The sequence below is a fragment of the Natrix helvetica genome (assembly GCF_964273705.1).
Source record: "Natrix helvetica genome assembly, chromosome: 2".
In the NCBI taxonomy this organism is placed as follows: Eukaryota; Metazoa; Chordata; class Lepidosauria; order Squamata; family Natricidae; genus Natrix; species Natrix helvetica.
In genome coordinates, this window is record NC_138552.1 from 145,478,338 (window position 1) to 145,499,048 (window position 20,711).

Consider the following 20,711-nt stretch of genomic DNA (forward strand, 5'->3'; position numbering starts at 1 on the left):
TGCTTTATAGCATCTCTTAAATGATTTGCTTCGTAGGTGTGCAATTTGTGACTCCTCCTAGGATATCACATGGCATTTGTTTATTATCCCTTTGCTTATTAACCCAGCTAACCCAGTCAGATTCATCATGCTAAAAGTAAGTACCCTGAGGACACTTAATGAGATTTATGGCTGAGCGGGGATGAAATCAAATTGCTAAAGCTTTGGGGTGATTCATTATCGGCACTTCAATCAATTAATCAATTAAATCACTGGTTAAAAGGTAAGTAATGTAAAAAGAATTTTTTAGTTGATAGTTTTTCAACTGAGTGACATGCAATTTATATTTTATATTTCAACAGCTCTGAAGAGATACTGATATGTCAACATTTAATAAACTTTCACTAATTCTTTGGATTAAAGGGAAAAAATATTCCTCGATGGGTAACAGTAGAAAGTCAAAAATGCCATTTACATAAATATATGGCATTAATTCAAACTTTAGGTATTAAAAAGGTTTTTCTGAACTCATCTGACTGATATGAAACTCAAATAACCCTAAGTGGTTATTAGATGTACAGGTAGTCTTCTACTTACGACCACATTTGAGCCCAAAATTTATGTTCCTGAGACATTTGTTAAGTGAGTTGTGCCCCATTTTACAACTTTTCTTGCCACAGCTGTTAAATGAATCATTGCAGTTGTTAAGTTAATAACCTGGTTGTTAAGTGAATCAGCTTCCCCATTGACTTTGCTTGTCAGAAGGTTGCAAAAGGGGATCACATGACCCTGGGACACTACAACCATCATAAATATGAACCAGTCGCCAAGCATCCAAATTTTGATCATATGACCATGCTGCAATGATCATAGCAATAGCACTTAGATTTATATACCGCTTCATAGTACTTTTACAGCCCTCTCTAAGCGGTTTACAGAGTTAGCCTATTGCCCCCAACAATCTGGCTCCTCATTTTACCCACCTCGGAAGGATGGAAGGCTGAGTCAACCTTCAGCCAGTGAGATTTGAACTGTTGAACTGCAGCTAGCAGTCAGCAGAAGTAGCCTGCAGTACTGAACTCTAACCACTGCACCACCTCGGCTCATAAGTGTGAAAAGGGATCATAAGTCACTTTTTTCAATGCTGTTGAATGTTTAAACTCTAGCTAACAGCTGTATCCAGTGTGAGTTAAAACAGAAATTGATGCAAAGAAGTGTTATGTCTCTAACCTTTATGATTGATTTTGCGAAGAAATTGAGAAGGTCTCAAGCAGCAGGTTTTATGTTCAGCTCTTCTTGGGAGCAAACCTCAACAGATTGCTACGAAGCCATGTTCTTAATCAAGAACTTTTATGAACAAGATGTTCCTTTCTAAATTAATTAGAGTGGGGATAAAATATTCTTTAAGTGAAAATATATTATGTTAGAGTATTGCTTACAAGAGAAATCATTTTAAATATAATAGATACTGCTTAATACAGACCTACCTTTCATCTTTTAAAACAGATATTTTTCTGGGTGATCTTTATTAAAAAATCTTCAGACAATCAAGGCAAAAATCATGTCACAGAATACTGAAAGCACTGACACATCTTTTATAAGATACCCTACATAACAATTTGCTTAAGTTTAATTAAAACAATACTCCAGGCATCACTGGTTCAGTGATTATTATTAATAAAAGTTAAATACATTTTTATCACAAGGGCTAGTCAAGCACTAAATAACATTCTCAAGAATGTCATTCAGAACAACTAGGAAAGATGTGCTACTATATTTAAAAGTGCTTAGATTTTAACTAACCAGGTGGGCTAGTAGTCAAGACAGAAACTAAAGATTCAACAGCATGTAACGATACATGCTTTTAAATGCTAATATTAAATAATATTTATATATTAGTCAGCTAAGTGTCCTTAAAAATGCAAAGTGGGGGCCAAAAGTAAAAGTCCTCTGCCCATATCTCTAACTCAGAATGGAAACATATAGTGATACTTTTATAACTTCACTTTTTCTAAACGGTTAAAAATATTTCTAGGCTTAAATTTATATATCACTGTAGCACCAATCCTACTCTGTTGCATTCAGGCAGCAGTTGTTTCCAGATGTTATTTACAGTTCTCTTCTTCTAACTTTATTATAAATCCTCCAAATTATTTCTGTTTTCAAAGATGCAACTGCAGCCGCTCTTCTACCCTTCCATTCCTTTTTAAATGTTCATTATTTATTTTAGGAAAATTCAAGCCATATCATATCATATTAGAAAATCAAGATGAAATTAAAGAGGCAACCTCTGAAAGTTCACGTGTATACATTCCCAATTCTATGTGTATACATTCTGAAATGTAGGTAGAGCCTGTTACTTTACATTCTGCGTAACTATATTTGATTGATACCCCTTGCAAAAAAATGTGTGGGATGTGTTAATACTCTAATCCAGTGGTTCTCAACCTTCCCAATGCCGTGACCCTTTAATACAGTTCCTCATGTTGTGGTGACCCCCAACCATAAAATTGGTGTCTCGGTTCCTAAAACCATCGAAAATATGTGTTTTCCAATGGACTTAGGCGACCCCTGTGAAAGAGTCGTTCGACCCCCAAAGAGGTCCCGACCCACAGGTTGAGAACCACTGCTCTAATCTAATACAATATGTTCACATATACTTAATAATACAATGAATGTCATTTTCATCAATGCTTCATCTTCGTTAATGTAAACATAAATTGTAAATATAAATAAATGTAAATATAAATTCTTCAAGTTTTCAGTTCATTAATCTCAGAATGATCTATTCTGATATCGAGTAATAAATAAAAATAAATAATAAAAATAATAATTATACATTGTTTTCAACAAAAAATACATTATTTATTTAGCTGATGTTCTTTTTTCATGGGAAGGGAAGGGGCAACTTTATACTGAATGATTTCAAAAACAAAACTAAAACTTTATTAAAAAAATCAGTAATGGCATCAACGGCATCAAACTAGCAAATAATTTCAGGAATTAAAGCATGTCCTGGGCAAGAACATGAAAGAAAGGAATATAATTTATAGGTAAATTTGACATTGCAAGAATTCAGAGATTATTTTTTTCAATTAGCAGTCTTAACTCAAAAATCACAACATTATAGGGCTAAAAGCAGGTTATATCTAGGACTTTGAGAAGCAATGCAGTAGTTACAAATACTGTTTCAGCTAACACATTTCAATCCTGAAAGAGCATTGAGAAATGCTTATTAATACTAAAGACTACTGTGTTTCCCTGAAAATAAGACAGGGTCTTATTTTCTTTTGACCCCCCCCCAAATAAGTGCTTGGCCTTATTTTCGGGGAGGTCTTATTATTTTTGAGGCGCAAGAGGCGACGAGCATGGTCACTTCATGGCTGCTGCTGTGTTGCAATATTTTGGGGGAGGGCCTATTTTAGTGCATGTGCTCAAAAGCCCGACTGGGCTTATTATCTGGGGAGGTCTTATTTTCAGAGAAACAGGGTACTAATACTAAGAATACTTTTAAACATTAAGATGTATTGGTGTTCAATAAATAAAAATTTCCACCTTTGCTCTTCATTCATAATCTATTCTATTCTGAACAGACTACCAAATCTGTAATTCAACCTAGGTCAGGCGGCTTTTTACAGACTACGTAACAGCTCAACAGAATCAATTGATAAAGTAAAGATTCTAACTTATCGGGCAGGTACCTACTTTAAATCATCACAAGCAATGGAAAAAGAACGTTGGTCTTACCTGAACGTTTTTTTCTGGAGTAGTGGAGGGAGGGGTCACAGCAGGGTTAACACAGCCTGATTGGTCCATTTGACTGAGAGAAAACTTCTTAACCTTCGCCTTCTCCCGTTGGTTCCCAGTTTCCGCGATGTCACGGCCAGCATCTGCAAGCAAACACAAAACAAGGACAAGCCCCCCCGGGGCCTCCCGATTCTACACCTCCCGGACCCTGTCTAACTAACTAGGGCGGGAAATGTGACCCCTCCCTCCACTACTCCAGAAAAAAACGTTCAGGTAAGACCAACGTTCTTTTTCCAGTAGAGTGGAGGGAGGGGTCACAGCAGGGACATACCCACGCTACGTCCCCGGGCGGGCAGACTGGGTCCCAGGTGAGGAATCGGCCACCACCCTCTGAAGGACCCTCCGGCCAAAAGATGCCTCAGCCGAGGCATAAGAATCCAAACGATAGTGCCTAATAAAAGGAGTGGGGGAGGCCCAAGCGGCCGCCCTACAAATATCCTCGAAGGGTGCCCTGGTGGCCCAGGCCGCCGAAGTAGCGGCACTGCGGGTGGAGTGCGCAGTGATCCCCGATGGGGGAGTCTTCCCAGAAGCTCCGTAAGCCTCAAGTATGGCCAACCTAATCCATCGTCCGATGGTGGAAGAAGAAACCTTGCATCCTAACGAGCCTGGGCGAAAGGAAACAAATAATGCCTCCGTCCTCCTAATGCCCTCAGTTCGCTTTAGGTAAATGCGAACAGCCCGGCGAACATCCAGCTTATGCCACACTAACTCCCGCTCCCTTGAGGGATTGGGACAAAAATTCGGGAGTACGACCTCCTGGGCCCTGTGAAACTGTGAATTCACCTTCGGAATGAACGAAGGATCCAAACGAAGGACCACCCTGTCCTGGTGTATAACACACAAGTCACTGCGTGAAGAAAGGGCCCCCAACTCTGAAATGCGCCTGGCCGATGTAATGGCCACTAAAAACACCACCTTAAGGGTAAGCAGACGCATGTGTACCGTCCTAAGTGGCTCGAACGGGGAGCTCGTCAGAGCCTGGAGAACCAGGGTCAGATCCCAGGTCGGAAACCTATGGACCGGAGGTGGACGGATGTTAGCCGCCCCCTTCAGGAAACGCTTAATCAGAGGAGAACGGGAAAGGGTGAGGGAACCCTCCCCCCCCAGAATGGTGGCTAAGGCCGCCACCTGACGCCGGAGCGTATTATGCGACAAGCCGTCCTCCAACCCCTTTTGGAGGAACTCCAACACGTTTGGAACGGTAGCTCTAGAAGGATCCAACCCCAAAGGGATACACCACTTCGCAAACGCTTTCCATGTGGCATTGTAAATCCTAACCGTGGACGGCCTCCTAGACGCCTCTAAGGTGGCTATAACTCCCGATGACAGCCTCTGCCCCCTCAGGACCCTCCGTTCAAGAGCCATGCGGTCAGATGGAGCCACTGAGGCCCTGGGTGATGCAAAGCCCCCTGACTCAGAACGACCTCCCCCGGGGGAATCCTCCAGGGGTCTGCTACCGACAGCTGGACCAGGTCCGCGAACCAGGGTCTCCTCGGCCAGTAAGGGGCTAACAGGATAACGAGAGCCCTCTCTGTGACTATCTTCCCTATCGTACGGGGAACGAGGGGAAGGGGAGGAAAGGCATAAAGAAGGCCCGGGGGCCACCGGCTCCTGAGAGCATCCGCTCCTTCCGCCGACGGGGACTGGAACCGGGTAAAGAACCGGGGCAGCTGAGCGTTGTCGGGAGAGGCGAACAGATCCACCAGAGGCGTGCCGAACCTGCTGCATATCTTCTGAAACAACTCCGGGCCCAGTTGCCACTCGCCATCGTCTAGGGTCGTGCGACTCAGCCAATCCGCCTGAAGATTGGACACTCCTGAGATGTGCTCCGCCACTATGGAGGCTAAGTGTCTCTCCGCCCACAGGCCCAACAACTGCGCCTCTCGCCAGAGAGAACGCGAGCGGGTGCCCCCCTGGCGATTGACATGGGCCTTCGTCGCCACATTGTCCGTAAGCAGGAGGACATGGTGCCCCCGCAGGTGATGACGAAAAGTCCGTAGGGCAAGTCTCGCGGCTTTCAGCTCCAGCCAATTGATGTTGTGGCGGAGATCCGAGGCAGACCAACGTCCCTGGGTCATGTCGGAGTCCATCACGGCCCCCCAGCCGAAGAGGCTGGCATCCGTCGTCACGGTGACTCTCTCGGGCTCCCAAAAGCAAGCCCCCTGTTGCAGCGCCGGGGACATCCACCACTGAAGAGATAGTCTCACCTCCGCTGGTAGAGGAACTGGCCGCAAGGAGTTGCTCATCATCCTTCTCTGGACCGGGATCAAGGCCCACTGGAGAGGCCGCAGATGGAGCCGGGCCCAGGGCACTATCCCTATGCAAGAGACCATCTTCCCCAGAAGTTGAGACAAGGTCAGGATGGAAACAGACCTTCTTTTTTGTACGGAGGAGACCAGCTGGCGCAGGCTGGACAAGCGTTCTGGAGACAGGCGGACCCTCCCTGACTCGGAATCTATCACTGTCCCTAAGTGTAGGATCTGCCGGGATGGGGATAGGTGGCTCTTGGGGAAGTTCACGGAAAACCCCAACGCCTGAAGCCAACGGATCGTCAGCCGAAGATCCGACTTGGCTCTGGATAGGGACCCCGCCTGAACGAGAACGTCGTCCAAGTAGCACTGAAGTCTCACCGGAATGGAACGCAGGTAAGCCGCCAGTGCTGCCAGGACCTTGGTGAATGTCCGCGGAGCTGAGGCCAAACCGAACGGGAGAGCCCGGTATTGGTAATGCCTGCCCCGGTGAGAAAACCTGAGATAACGCCGGTGGGACTGAAGGATGGGAACGTGGAGATAGGCCTCCGTCAAGTCTACTGAGGCCATGTAATCCCCCCTCCGAATGCCCTGCAGAATCGATTTCAGGGACGCCATCTTGAACCGCCTGTATACTAAGTAGCGGTTCAGGCGTTTCAGGTTGAGAATCGCCCTCCAACCCCCCGAGGATTTTGGAACTACGAACAGGTGGGAGTAGTAGCCCAGACCCCTCTCCTGCTCCGGAACGACCTCCACCGCCCTGATTTCTAGCAGATGGGCGACCGCGAGGTCCATGAGGAGACGTCGCTTCGGATCCCGGGCCGGGGGAAAAACCTTGAAAAAACTTGGGGGATTGGAGAGGAATTCTAACCTTAGGCCGTGGCGAACGGTCGCCCTGACCCAACCGTCTGACGTGATCCGATCCCACTCGTCCGCATACAGTGCCAGGCGGCCTCCGATGGGATGACTCGGGTTTGAGTCATTTCCCTCTGCGGAAGGGGCGGCCGCCCCCCCCACGAAAGGGCCGCTTGGACTGCGGCTGAAATCTAGAACGGTCCTGAAACCCCTGTCTGTTGAATGACCTGTCCTGCCTGTACGGTTGGTATCGCTGGTCCTGATCCCTGTCATAAGACTTGAACTGGGGCCTGCGATAGGGGTGACTACGTGACTCTGCCTTCTTGGTGGATGTAGGCATGACTTTCTTTTTATCTTTATTCTCCACCAAAATCGGATCCAAGGAAGCTCCAAACAAGTTTGGACCCTCAAAGGGAGCCGCTACTAGATCCCACTTGGCTTTATAGTCTATCTGCCAGTTCCTGAGCCATAGGAGCCTACGAGAGGCCACCGAGGTGGCCAAAGCACTAGAACCAAATCTAACAGCGTCTAGGGTCGCATCAGCCGAATACTGACACGCTGCCATTATTTTAGCTAAATCCTGGTGTACGCGCTCATCCTGGATCGGAATTCGATCCTGAAGCTGGCGGAGCCACATGACCGTGGTGCGGTTGAAGTACGAAGCAGCAGCCGCTGCCCGCACCGCCCAAGCTGAGGCCTTAAAATTTTTACGTAAGGTGAGCTCCGCCCTCTTGTCTTCTGGCTTGAGTTTGTCAGCTGCGTCCCCTGAGACCACTGGGGAAGAGGAGACTAAAGCTGCTATGGGCTGATCTACAACTGGGAGCTGAATAGCCTGCACAAAAGACTTTTCCATGTTATAGGCGCGACGGTCGTTGCTGCCAGGTGGGGAAAAATTAGAAGGACGGGCCCATTGGCTAGTAGCTACCTCTAAGAAAAGAGGAGGGGCAGGAATCTCCTCTTTATTAGTGGCCGTCGCTGAGAACATGACCATGTCTGGATCCGTGGGCGGTGGGACCGTGGGGTCCCCCGTGCCCACCTTGGTGGTTCTCCTAGCCTTCTTGAGTAATGGCTTGAACATGGCCTGGAGGAAAAGGTTAGAAGAGCGAGGCAGCTCAGGGGCCGCATCTTCCTCCTCAGAGAACCCCCAATCATCCCTCCGTGCTTCCCCCCTAGAGGAAACCTCACTCATGAGGGAAGGAGAGGAAGCCCTAGATCTGGACCTACTAAAGGGAGTAACTCGACTGTGATGGGAAGGCCTGTCCCTTTGAGCAATGCCCCTAGAGATGGCTGCAGAAATAATCCTTTTGAGATTCTCAGGGAGGTGTTCTAGATCCTCCTCATCACCTTCAGTATCATAATCTGGAGCCACGTAGGCCCTGCTGGATTTCCTACCCCTAATGGGACCTGCAGAGGTGCCTTCCAATGGGTCCCCCCTATCTGCCTCTCTAGTCCCCAGGGAAACAGAAGGAGAGCGAGGGCCCCCCCGCTGCTGACTCCTATCCGATCTATCTGAGGAAGCAGAGGAAGAAGAGGAAGGGCTGAACCCCCTGGCCACAGGTGGGGAAGGGCAGGAAGCCACGGGGCGTGGAGATCTGGATCTAGGCCCAGGATCCCGGGCCTGTCTTTTCTCCGCTCTTTCGATGACCTTCTCTATAGCCCTGGATCGCCTGAGCTCATCCCTTTGCAGAGCTCTGGAAGGTCTTTCCTCTGCTGAAGGCCTAGAAGCCCGAGGCCTAACAGGGGGAGTGGGCTCAGCCTTATCATCGCCTGCCTGAGATGGTAAGTCCTGCTGAGCCTCTGTTCTATCCGCCATCGCCCCACTCACGTGCACCAAATAAATTTGAGACAGGAACAGCCCTTCAGCTGGTGGGAATCGCCTGCTCCGGGCCTCCGGTAGACAACAAACAGCACGGCCACGTTGTATTCAGCCTCTCCGTGCTGCAATGCCCAGACACGTGATTCAAAATGGCTGCCGGCTTCTTTGGGCGGTCCCTGGCCAAAGCGCGCCTAAAAATGGCCGCCGACCTCGCCCTTCGCTTCCTCTGGCTGCGGGCGGCCGTTTGCACGCTCGCCGCCCCCAGCGGCACCAAGGCAAGACACTGGAGCTCCTACTCACCGGGAGACCTCCAAATCCCAGAAAAAACGGCCCCGCGCCGTCGCCGCAGGCTGTAACCGGCCCCGGACTGTGCGAAATTCAAAATGAAGCCGATTTGTCGCTTTCGCGCTGAAAAGCCCCGGCGCGCTGCGACTTTCACTAAAAGGCATGTGTGCATAGCCGTAGGGTCGCCCGGCACGCCCGAGACACCAGGCATCAGACCGGAGCGACCTTCTAAGCGGGGGGAGGAAGCCAGCGCCCCCCCCCTGCAGAATCTCTCAGCCTTCTAAGGGCAGCCAACAACAGCCCTGCAAGGCAGACCCACTACAAAAAATACATTTTCTAAAGGTAACCAAATTAAAATTTCTAAATTTAATCAAGATCAATTAACATACACTGACTAACTAGAAAACCTACTAGGAACCAAACCTGAGTCTTGGACCTTGACTGAGAGGAAACTGGGAACCAACGGGAGAAGGCGAAGGTTAAGAAGTTTTCTCTCAGTCAAATGGACCAATCAGGCTGTGTTAACCCTGCTGTGACCCCTCCCTCCACTCTACTGGAAAATTTGCTTTCTTTCACCTAGAAAACTAATCAGCTGGGGAAACATTTGAGTCTAGATCAGTCTTCCAAATGTGAGTATCCTGTATGGACTCAATTCTCAGATTTTACAGAAACAGCTAAGCTTTCACAGGAATCTGCAAGTTTTAACTCCAAAATATCTGTAGGATATATTTCACCACGGTTCACTATCCAATTTCTCCCACTCACCCCCCCCCCCCAATTGCAGCTTGAAGTGGTGAAAGACATGGAAGGCTGTATTTGTGTTACTTGATTAACAGTCCTTAATGTATTTCCCATGAAAATTCATACACAGGTATAACATTTGATGTACTATTTCACCATGTAAATTCTGCCATGCAAAGCAGACCAAGCCTGTCCTTTGATATTTTTCTTCTTTTTTAAGAGGAACCATTTCAGAAAGAGAAGTCTAGCAGCATGCATATGGCATGAAATTGACTATGGATAGTCCTCAACTTGCAACCATTCATTTAATTACGGTACTTTAAAAAAGTAATTTATAACTGGCCTTCGCCTATGATCATTATATCATGTTTATAGACACATGTTAAAAATTTGGATGCTTGGCAAATGGCATATATTTGCGACAGCTGCAGCATCCTGGAGTAAATTAATTGTTATTTATAACCTTCCTTCTAACTTCCAACAAGCAAAGTCAATGGGGGAAGCTGGATTTGCATAGGAACTATGCGATTCACTTAATACCTATAGTGATTTGCTTAACGACTGTGGAACAAAATATCATAAAATCAAACATGATTCACTTAACAGCCATCTTACTTAGCAATAGAAATTCTGGACCCATATCTGGCCATAAGTCAAGGACCCCCTGTGAAAACAATGTTGCAATAATATCCTAGAATATTCAGATTTTTTTAGTCCCTCTTCGAAGAATATTCTCAATAACAGAGTCCAGCATCTGTGACAGAGATAAAAAATAATATGCTTTTAAAATGCCTAGCCTAGCAACAGCATGGAAAGGAAACATAGTAGGTCGATGCAAGGAAGGCACTGTACAGGCAAGGAAACCAAAGGAAATAGGTGTACCAGTGAAAAATGGAGGGAAGCAAAAGCTATGTCAATAAACATTGAGGAAAGAAATAGAATATAGAGAGTAAAATGAATAAGATGGTGCAGAAATTCAAAGGTAGGAACTGTAACAACACTTAATGCAGCCTAGGAACCCAACCAGAAATATCTTGACAAATAATATCTTGAGAAAGATAAGAAAAGGAAGAAAAGAAATAGTTTGAAAGAAGTAAAACACAATAGAATGTGCATTGAAAATTAGGTTATGAGGGAAAGTAGGTAAGAAGAAGAATGGGAAGGGGAGGGGAAGAAATAACCTAGAAGGTAGGGTTTATCCTAGAAGATAATTTTGTGTTAAAGATACCAAAGGCAGCAAAGCTATAAGTTAGCCACTGTGTTCTGAAAGACCAAACATGTTGACTGTAATTAATTTTTAAAAAGGAAAGAAAATGATTGGAAATAGGACAATCAACCAAGAGAATAATCTGCGTAGTTGAAAAAGTAGGTTCCAAGCCATGTCGTTTTAAAGCAAAAAACCATGTATACCCCACCTGATGGGTTGGGTGTAGATATAGAGTGAGACATAAAGATGAATATTGGGGTGAAATAAGCATCAGGGGAACAAGGTAATGTGCTTTCTCTATGTTTATATTATTACACATCTCTAAAAGCTATGAAGTTATGCAAATGTTTAACAGGAGAAATGGTAAAACATCTTAACAAATCCACCCTACTTAGCTTGCTTCTCAAATTAAAAGATTTCCTAACAATTCTGAGGCAACGTGTCATTGTACTATTCAAATGTTGACATATCTTCATTTGCTTAAAAAAAAGTTTGCCCACATAATTGTGCTTGTGCTGCCTTCACTGATGCTCCCTATTCTGCCTCAGTGACAAGGCCAGCCACTGTTTCGATCCTTGCTGCTTGAGTGCACGATAAACTAAGGCAAGCAATTACAACCTCCCCCCCCTCCACCTGCTTCATTTTTCCTCCCACCGAGCATCACCTGCTGATTGGGAAAACAACCACAAATCATTCTCCTTAACACTGAGATAAGCAACAGTAAGTGGGTGTTTGGAACAGCTGATTTAGTTACCTGTGAAGCTGCTGATCTAACAGATTGCTGACATGGTGGTATTCTATGCCTGTTACCTGTCATTTTGGTTGCTGCTGAATATTCTTTTGGAAGGTTGTTAAACCCATCTTCATTAATAGATCAGCTTGACTGACAGATCACAGGCATGGAGGAGGGACTAGAGTAACAAACAGCTGCATCCTTCAATAATCCCAAAGAATGATGTTGTGGCAGCAGGTAAGTGGCCAATACCACCTAGGAGAAAATCCAATACAGTAGGTAAAATGGCACAGAAGTAGGCAGGAAGCCCACCCATCCCAAAAACTAATAAAAACAATAGAAAGTTTGGCCCATGCAAAATCCCTTGTTTGCAGAAGCAGTGGAAAATCACGGATGCACTGACAAATTCAACAACAGGTAACAAAACCTAACCCTTTCCTAGTTTATACTGCAATTCTTGTAGTGCAGGAGTAATGCTTTCTCAAGAAAGCACAACTAACAGTAAGAGTAACAGAGTTGCAAGGGACCTTGGAGGGGACCATCTCGTCCAACCCCTGCAGGAGACCTCTAGTAAGGATTTGAACCACCGAACTGCCAACCTTTCTGATCGACAATCTCAATATCTTAGCGTAGTAATGCTTTCTCAAGAAAGCACAACTGTTTTTTTTAAAAACACAGGTCTAGTCTTCCTTCAGAAGAACCCTAAACCCAGGTATAAACAGAGCCCATTTTCCTTCTGAAAGCATCCGCCAGGCATCAATTACATAAAAAATGACTTCGCAGAAACCAGGTGTCTGCTATCGCTTGCAGACCAAGACAATGGCCATAGAAGTAAATGCCTAATAGATAGCAAAGAAGGGCTAGGTCCACAGTAGCTGAAATTGACCCATATCAGCTGGACAGTTCTCAATTCCTTACCAACCAGGGCACTTGATGAGGCAGGCTTGAGTTGGGATTGGGGAAAATGAGAAAACCCTACTTTAAAACAGATAAGCAAAAGATGGTTTTAAGTTGTCTTAGCTGTGGGCTATAGAATGAGATGAAAGGAACATCATGAGGACATAGCACACAAAAAATAGCATGTTTCCATTCCACTTAGGAGGATGAAATGATGAGCTTAGTTAAACCAACAATAGGACGACGTGGAAGTGACCAAATGTTTAATGAAAGATTTGTCGTTTTTTTCTTTATCCTGGTAACATTTGAATATGATACATTATGAGTTGCGATGAAATCCAGCAGAATCTTACATTACTATGGTAAATAAATACATATAATTTTATTCTCAAAGTCTTTCCCATCATTTTTAGACCGACAACATCAAAAAAGAATAATCCTTTGATTCAAAGTGGAGCACAATTCAGACATAAGACGCTGTCCTCTTCCTAGAGTGGCAAGGATTGTTATGTAACTCAGACTTGGCTGCAAGTGCAAACTGACTCTATTACAAAACATGTAATTTCTCTGACCCACCGCAATCATTTTTCCATGATACAAGCTTAGGGTTCTCACATTTTCTACTGTTCTGTTATCAAGTTGCAAAATAAAACATCACAGTGCTTACTTGGAATGCTGGAACAGAATAACTGATAATTTTAATTAACCATCTATAAAGATTTTTCTTTTAAAAAAAGGATTATTCCCCCCTCCATATTCTGAAGAATATGTTGCATGAAATTCAACTGTTTCCCTTAATGATTTCTTTAATATACCTCCACTTGCATCAACTCCTTATTCAGAGAAGAATCCTTCTCATTCCTAAATAAAGAGGGCAGCTCTCCTTCAATCTGCCTTCCTTATAGCATTGGCAGAAGGGCTGAACTGGGGGATTAAACACTTACAGCTCTTTTTATTAAGGCTTCATATAGATCTGTCTAATTTTCCTGAAGACCCTTTTGTCTACTTAAGGAGAAACTATGGAAATGTTTCCCAGATAAAGTGTGCAACCAGCAGAGTGAACACCATAGAGGGGAGTGACTTTAAAAAAATACTGCAGAGGATGTCAGTTCTTCAATGCAGCAGCAGTAGCAGCAGCAGTAGAAGAAGAAGCTGTTAAGAGGCTGTGTGCATATACCACTGACTGCCAAGAGGAGAACGATCACTGCCGACATGGTGGCCAAAGGAGAAGACTCTGCAGTTTCAAACTCCAAAGACGGCTTCCCCTTGCAGGACGTTGAGAAGTGACTGGAGAAGTTCTATCTCTTCAGTAAGGCTGACTAGAGATACTTCCATTCCTGAAGTGGGGCACAGCCTACTTGCCTTCTTATGCTTTAGATCTGAACTTGTTTTCAAACAATGCAAAAATATGGCTAATTGGAGCCCACTCCTCTGGCTGACCCATGCAATGGCTTTCCACTATTTTTTTTGGAAGACAGTGTCCCTAAGGGAGGCTTCAAAGAATGCAGTCCAAATCCATTTCTCCCACTCTCCCTCTGCATCAAAGAACAATAGCAGAAAGTTCCACCAGAACACTGGAAGTTTATGGCTTCAAGATAACACAAAGCTACAGTTAAAAGCAAAGGTCAACACAGTCAATTCTGGAAATAATATTACAATCAGCTGGGTTTGCAGCAGCAGCAGCTTTGACATGGCTTAAAAAGGTGTCTTTAATAATGAATTTAATCAAGTAGAAATTTGTGGATATTCACACTTTTAAAAAAAATCTATGAACAGCTACTCAATCTTCTCAGCCATTGTCTTCATTTTGCCATCCTTCATCTTTAGGTCAAGTTTCTCTTACAGTCCTCTTACTGCAATTGCATTACTGTTTCCTCTCACTTTTGCTTCATCTGGTGTGGTATTTGTGATTAGGATATCATTACCTCAGATACAGGGATCAAAGAGCTTATTATCTATAGAAATATGGATCAGTCACTTTCTCTCAGCCAACTCACCTCAGTGGATTGTTGAAGTGGGCAAAATAAAAGGAGGAAGGAGTATTCAGTATGTTCACTGCCTTGAGTTGTTTATACAAATAAAACAATAAAAATTATGCAGTGAAAAATCATAGGATATGAATGGACTATTGGATTCTAAACAAGTATGGTAAGAAAACATGTTGAATGCCAGATTTGGGAAGTGCCAGATAGGGTAGACAAATAAAGTTTATGTTGGATGAAAGCAATAGTTTGTATTTTCTAGTGGAAAAATAAGAATTAAATGATTCAGGGACTTCCACCCTAGGTACTGCAGTGGAGTGCGCAGGGGGAAAAAAAGGGGGGGGGAGAGGCAAGCTTGACTTAGCAAAAAAGAGGGGGGGAGGGAGGGAGGGAGGCAGGATGGATATTCAATCTCTCAAGAATAACAGATTGCAAAAAGTATAGCGAGGGGATCTGTGCCCTCCAGAGAACTGTAGCCATATACGCCGAATGATCTGTTTTTAAAAAATGGCTAGTGCACGCAATGGGTGCTCAAGATTGCTTTGGGTTTGAAAAACACTACCACGTGTAAGAAGCGAAACAGACAGTGGAATCTGGCAAGTATAGAACAAAATCAATGATCTGGAAAGGGAATGCAGGGAAATTATGCAGGATGCATATGCATTATATTGTCTGATTGGTTTTGTTTTGGCTTAGTCAGACTTGTGGAAACCCCAAGCACTAAAATGCCAGCAAAGGACTTGATATATTCAAATCCCAGCCTTTTCACTTAATTGAGCCCTGAATCCATCTGTCAAAGGGTTTGTCCAGTAACGTCCTCCACAGTATGTCCCGCGGCCAGAATGTCTGTGGGCTTTTCCAATGTGGCATTTCTTTTTTCTTCTAACTCCCGCCTCCTAGTTTTTCAACCTTTTTTGTTCTGAAATTGCCTGGGCTGAATTAAAAAAGAAAAAAGAGCAACCTGGAAAGGGGTTTTTAATGCTTCTTTTTTAATATATAGATATATATTAAATATATCCCTAAACCATTTCTATGGCTATCCATCTCACACAAGGTATCTTCAAATCGCAAATGCAGACATTTTCCAGGTTTGCTTTTGTTTTTTGTTTTCATTTTGGCGGAATACTGCAACTCCCTCATCGTGGTTTCTGGTTTTAAACGACTTATTCTACAGAAACCCACGACTTGTGGGTGTTCGGTGTTTATTCTGCAGCAACAACAACTCTCCCTCTCTCAGCAAAGATAATATTCCCTTTGACCCTGTCAGACAGAGACCGAAGTCCAATACATGACATTTTCTTGGAAGTAAGCTCCCGGGAGTTCCCAGGAGGTTGACTTCCAGGTACGGCGCCTAAGAACCGCAGTCTTAATCTGGTGTGACACTGCAGCGAGGCGAGCGGGTGGTTGCCCCCCCTCCCACCATCCCGGAGCCATCCTGATTGGCCGAGCCGTCTCTGAGTAGAAAGCCTCGCTTTCCGCGCGAGTCCTTTTTTCAGATCCGTCTCTCAGCCCCGCTTCCCCATTGTTGTGATCTTCTCCCAGCAGAACCCGATCCCCCCAAAGCCCTCCCGCTCGCTTGCGTCTCTTGCAGGCTTGGTCTTCGCCCATCTCCCATTTTCCTAACCTTCTCCATCCCTTCGTGAAGGTGGGAAACCACCGAGAAGGAGAAGGCGTGTGTTGTTTGGGGGTGAAAAAAAAAATCTCCCGCGCTCGCGCTTCTTCACACTCAGAGAAGCAACATAACAACACACACGCGTGTACACGCTTACGTCCATACCCCCTAGAGCCGTACATCAACATACGATGCACTCTTCTTATGCACGTGGGTTCACCCGGGATTTCCTCCAGAGCATTAAAAACATCGATTACTTTAACTCAAGAAATTGGGAGTACGGTGGCAGTCAGTTTTGGGGAAGGGGGACCGTCATAATGACCTTGGGGGGAGGGGATAAGCATGAGTCACGGGAACTGTTTACTTTAGAAAAGCAGACATTTTCCTTACTTCTTAAAAAGTGAGTTGAAATGTCAGGGTCTTTTTAAGCCTGTCATCTTTTCGTTTTTCAAGTCAGACGCAAATGATTAAGCTAGAAATCAATATTCGCCTTCAACGTCCTCGCCCCCAGAGAGTTATGGCGGATTTGGGGGGGGGGGGGTTGTTTTCGTAATGACTTGTTTTCTGAGCCAAAAAGCCCCACGCAAAAGAACTTCTCAACGCAACGCTGCGTTTTCGCTTTGCAGATGGAGGCGCTTTTTCTTTCTTCTTCCTTCCACAATCAGGCAACATAAATCAGCGCTCGTGTACCAAACTACATCACCATCGCCAATAACGCGGCTCGTATTTAACTTTGTTAAGACGCTCGAGAGGGGGAGGAAAAAAAACACGGATACGGCGACAACCTAAGTATTATTTGAGTTTCTAAGTACCAACATATGGTTCATGAATGCACGAAATCTCCCCATTACTCCTTTTTGCGTCCAAAGGCTTTGGACCCACGGTGGGGATGGAGGGAACGAGAAGAGTCAAGAGATGCAGTTTGACATCTGACGGATGCCGTCAAACACCTAAACAGCAATTTTGCTGGGTAGGCATCATATAGAGAGATCGATGCTCATATGGGAGACACTCGCCCCCATGTAACGATTTTATTTTATTTTATTTTTGAAACCCCGGCCAATTATCCCCTCCCCCTTCCTCCTCCTCTATTTCTCGTTCTCTTTCCTGCATCGCCCAAAGCCCACAAATCAAATCCCATTTTTTGTGTCGCCGCCTCAAGCTGCTCGCCCCCTTTCCCCCATGCTTTATTAGTCAAAAGCAAGGCGATGCGCGGTGCCAACTGAGCTCTTTTATTGTGTCGAGGCATCGCTCCCGAAGTTGCGAAAAGAAAGATTCTTTTGACAGCGCGTAACCTCTAGGAGAGTGCAAGGGAACACTTACAGCTTTGCGGCGTGCGCGGTCTTCCGCAGCGAAGGATGCAATTCAACGGCACAAGGTTTCTGGTCCGGGTTCAAGAAGAAGAGCGAAGCTTGGCTTAAGGGTCAGGGGTTTGAACCGGTCCTCGGTTCGCCTCTCCCTACTATCTGATTGCCGCTTAAAATCCTCTTTGGATCGCTTCGGCGACCCTTAGAAGCAGCGGCTGCCGCGCGTTTCCCCCCTCCGCTTTGCTCTGCACTGCAGATCAGGAATCCCGAAAGAAATTCAAGGATCCCTTTGCAGGATAAGAGCTTTCGTGCGCAGGCGCTAGCCGACCAAACCCGGGCCGGTGTTTGAAATCGGCTGCCCGTCACATCGGCGGCTCCGCAAGGAACTGAGCATGCTCCTTTAAACACCGAGCAGGCGCAATCGGGCCGCTTGAGGCTCCCAATTCCGCGCTCCGAGTTCGAGCGCCTTGCCCACGCAGCTCTCGGTAGTTTGACAAGGCGCCGGGAGCTAAACGCGGGGGACGAGCAGCAGCGATCCCTTTAGGGAGGAATTGCTATGTAAGAAGGGAGGGGGGGGGGTTGCTTTCCACGAAACGACCGGTGTGGGCGGGATGCTTGCTTTTGAGACACAGGCACAGCTGGAGGAAGAAGAGCCCAGAGGTGAGGGGGACGACACACGAAGTGAGGTCTTTTTAAGACCGAGCGAAAGTCGTGAGAAGGGGGCTGCGGTGGTTGCTGGCCAAAAAACATGTGATTCATTCCTCCGCAGAGTGGAGGGAGAAAACGATTCTTCCTTTTTCTCCCCATCTCGCTGCCTACAAGAGAAGGCATCCCACCCATCCTCTTCCCCAGATTCTCCTTCCGTTTTATCCAAATCCACATGGGTTGCTTTAAGGTGACATAATAATAATAAATGGAAACCCTAACCCTAAAGGTAAAGCTTGTTTCGAGTTAAAATTTGGTTCTTGTGGACTCCATGAGTATAGTACAATCAGGTGGTTATCTTAGCAACAATACAGGTGACATTTGTAATGGATGCTTTTCAGGATGTTTTTTTTCTTGACATTTCAGTCTAACCTACAATCTTATTGTCCAGGGGTGTCAAATTCGTGTTGTCACGGCAGCATCACGTGATGTATCTCCCCCCCCCTTCACTGAAATGGGTGTGGGCATGGCCAGCGCTTGACGCTTCTGACCTCTGGGCCCTGAGTTTGACAACCCTGCTATAGTCTCTGAGACTGACCCTGACTAGCTTCTAACTCGGCCAAGTGTTGCCATGTGGTGTACTGTCCACTTCTGCTATTGGCCCGGGAATTCTAGAAGTTGAAGTCCACACATCTTAAAAGTTGTCAGGTTTGAAAAACACTGATGTACCAGTAGTCCTTTACTTACAAACAGTCACTTACCAATTGTTCAAAGTTAGAACAGATCTCTCAAAAAACTTACAACCAGAATTTTGAGTTCTGATAGCTGCCACTGCATATGAAATCCTATGATCGCAACCTGCCCACATTCACAGCCATTAGCAATGTCCCACAGTTGTATATGAGATTTATTACTTTTTTTGCTGGAAACCCGCTTTTTGGCAAAAAAAAATGTCCATTGCGGACGGACAATGGGTTCACTTGGTGACTATGGTGTTTGCTTAACAGCCATGGTGATTCACTATAAAAATGTCAAAGTCATGTGTTAACCTATTTAGCGACTGGCAGGACTTATGACCACAATTCTGGGTGCAATTTTGATCGTAGGTTGAGGACTACATGTACTTTTATGTCAAGTACAGATTCATCCCATAATTCCATATTCCAACTAAAGTATAGACTTAAATGTGGAATTCTGCATTGAGGCTGCGTACTTACTGAATATAATGAACTGTTTCCATGAGTATCTAAACTGCAAATCAAGCAGTGTTATTTGACTGTATCTGCCTCTTTTTTATCATAATGATGCTTTAGAATTATTTGCTCCTTCAAGTGCAACAGGCCATGAGAAAGTAAGCATGAATGCAAAAGCTACATTTGTTTTCATGGTCCCATTAAAAACCATGGTGCAAAGAAGGCTCAGTTTATTTAAATTCAATATTTGGAGCTTGGTTAAAATATAAATAACTGTGAACCTGTGATACTTCTTACTTTGTAATAAAGTCAGTTGAGTCAAACAGTACTTGCTCTCAAGTGTGCTTATGACAATAGTGTAACATTTTTCAAACTGGGGCCGAGAGATTCATTTCATGCCTCAAATAATTGTAATGCATACAATTAAGAAAGCCAATTTATTATAGTGGTTAAGGCATCAGACTAGAAACAGGGAGACTGTTGAGTTCAAGTCCTGCCTTAAACATAGCGCCAGCTGAATAACCTTGGGCCAGTCACTCCTTTTCAAACCTAGGAAGTGGACAAGAGCAAGCCACTTCTGGAAAACCTTGCCAAGAAAACTGCAGAAAATCTGTGTGTGTGTGTGTGTGTGTGTGTGTGTGTGTGTGTGTGTGTGTGTGTTTACGTGTGTATGTGTGTTGCTGCAGCAGTAGACTGTAATTAGATGTATTCAAGCCAACAAGTTGTGAGTTGCAAAAAACAGGACGATCTCTATATGGCAGAAGGAACCCCAACATGTTTTAAATTGGAACTTCATCAAAATTGTTAACCTCAAACTCCCAAAATTCCCAAGTCACACAATTTGCAAAAATTCAAATCTAATACATCTTGAAGCTGCCAGATTGGGAAGATTGATACATAATACTGACATCATGCCTTTGCATCTTATTTATAGGCCCTTTGGCAAGCGGTAAAGGCTTTTCTGCTTAAAGCTGCTTGTAAGAGCAAAGCTGTTTGCTTATTAGAAGTTTTAATATAGGGCGGGTGCAAAAATTTGGATGACCACTAGATATGGGAACAGAAAATTACATTTCTGTGTCATTTAGTGCCATCTAGTGGTCCTCTGTATTTCTGCAATTCAGATATGATGCCCCTAACACTACAGCATGCATTCCAGATGTTTGCTATAATGGCGTTTGTATCTCATATCTTTTGGTGTACTGTAAAGCCGTGGTGGCAAAATCCATACAGATAACACCTTTATAAAATCAACCAAGTTTGTACAAATTTACAGTATTTGTAATTTTCTGAATAATTTAATCAGGCAAGATGATTAAGCTGGGAGAGACGTGGTTCATCTTCAAGCCATATTTATACCAACAAAATATGAATTGTGTGCTAAAAGAATTCATGAAAAGTTAAAA

The 20,711-nt window shown here is 44.8% G+C and overlaps 1 protein-coding gene across 1 annotated transcript in view; it reads right to left on the reverse strand.

The window, feature by feature from the left end:
• Positions 1–17,852, reverse strand: part of VSNL1 (visinin like 1) — a 127,888-nt gene extending 110,036 nt beyond the window's left edge. Inside the window, exon 1 of the mRNA XM_081945741.1 lies at positions 17,487–17,852. The gene's annotated coding sequence lies outside the window, so the exon portion shown is untranslated. The remainder of the gene's footprint in view (positions 1–17,486) is intronic.
• Positions 17,853–20,711: the final 2,859 nt, after the last annotated feature.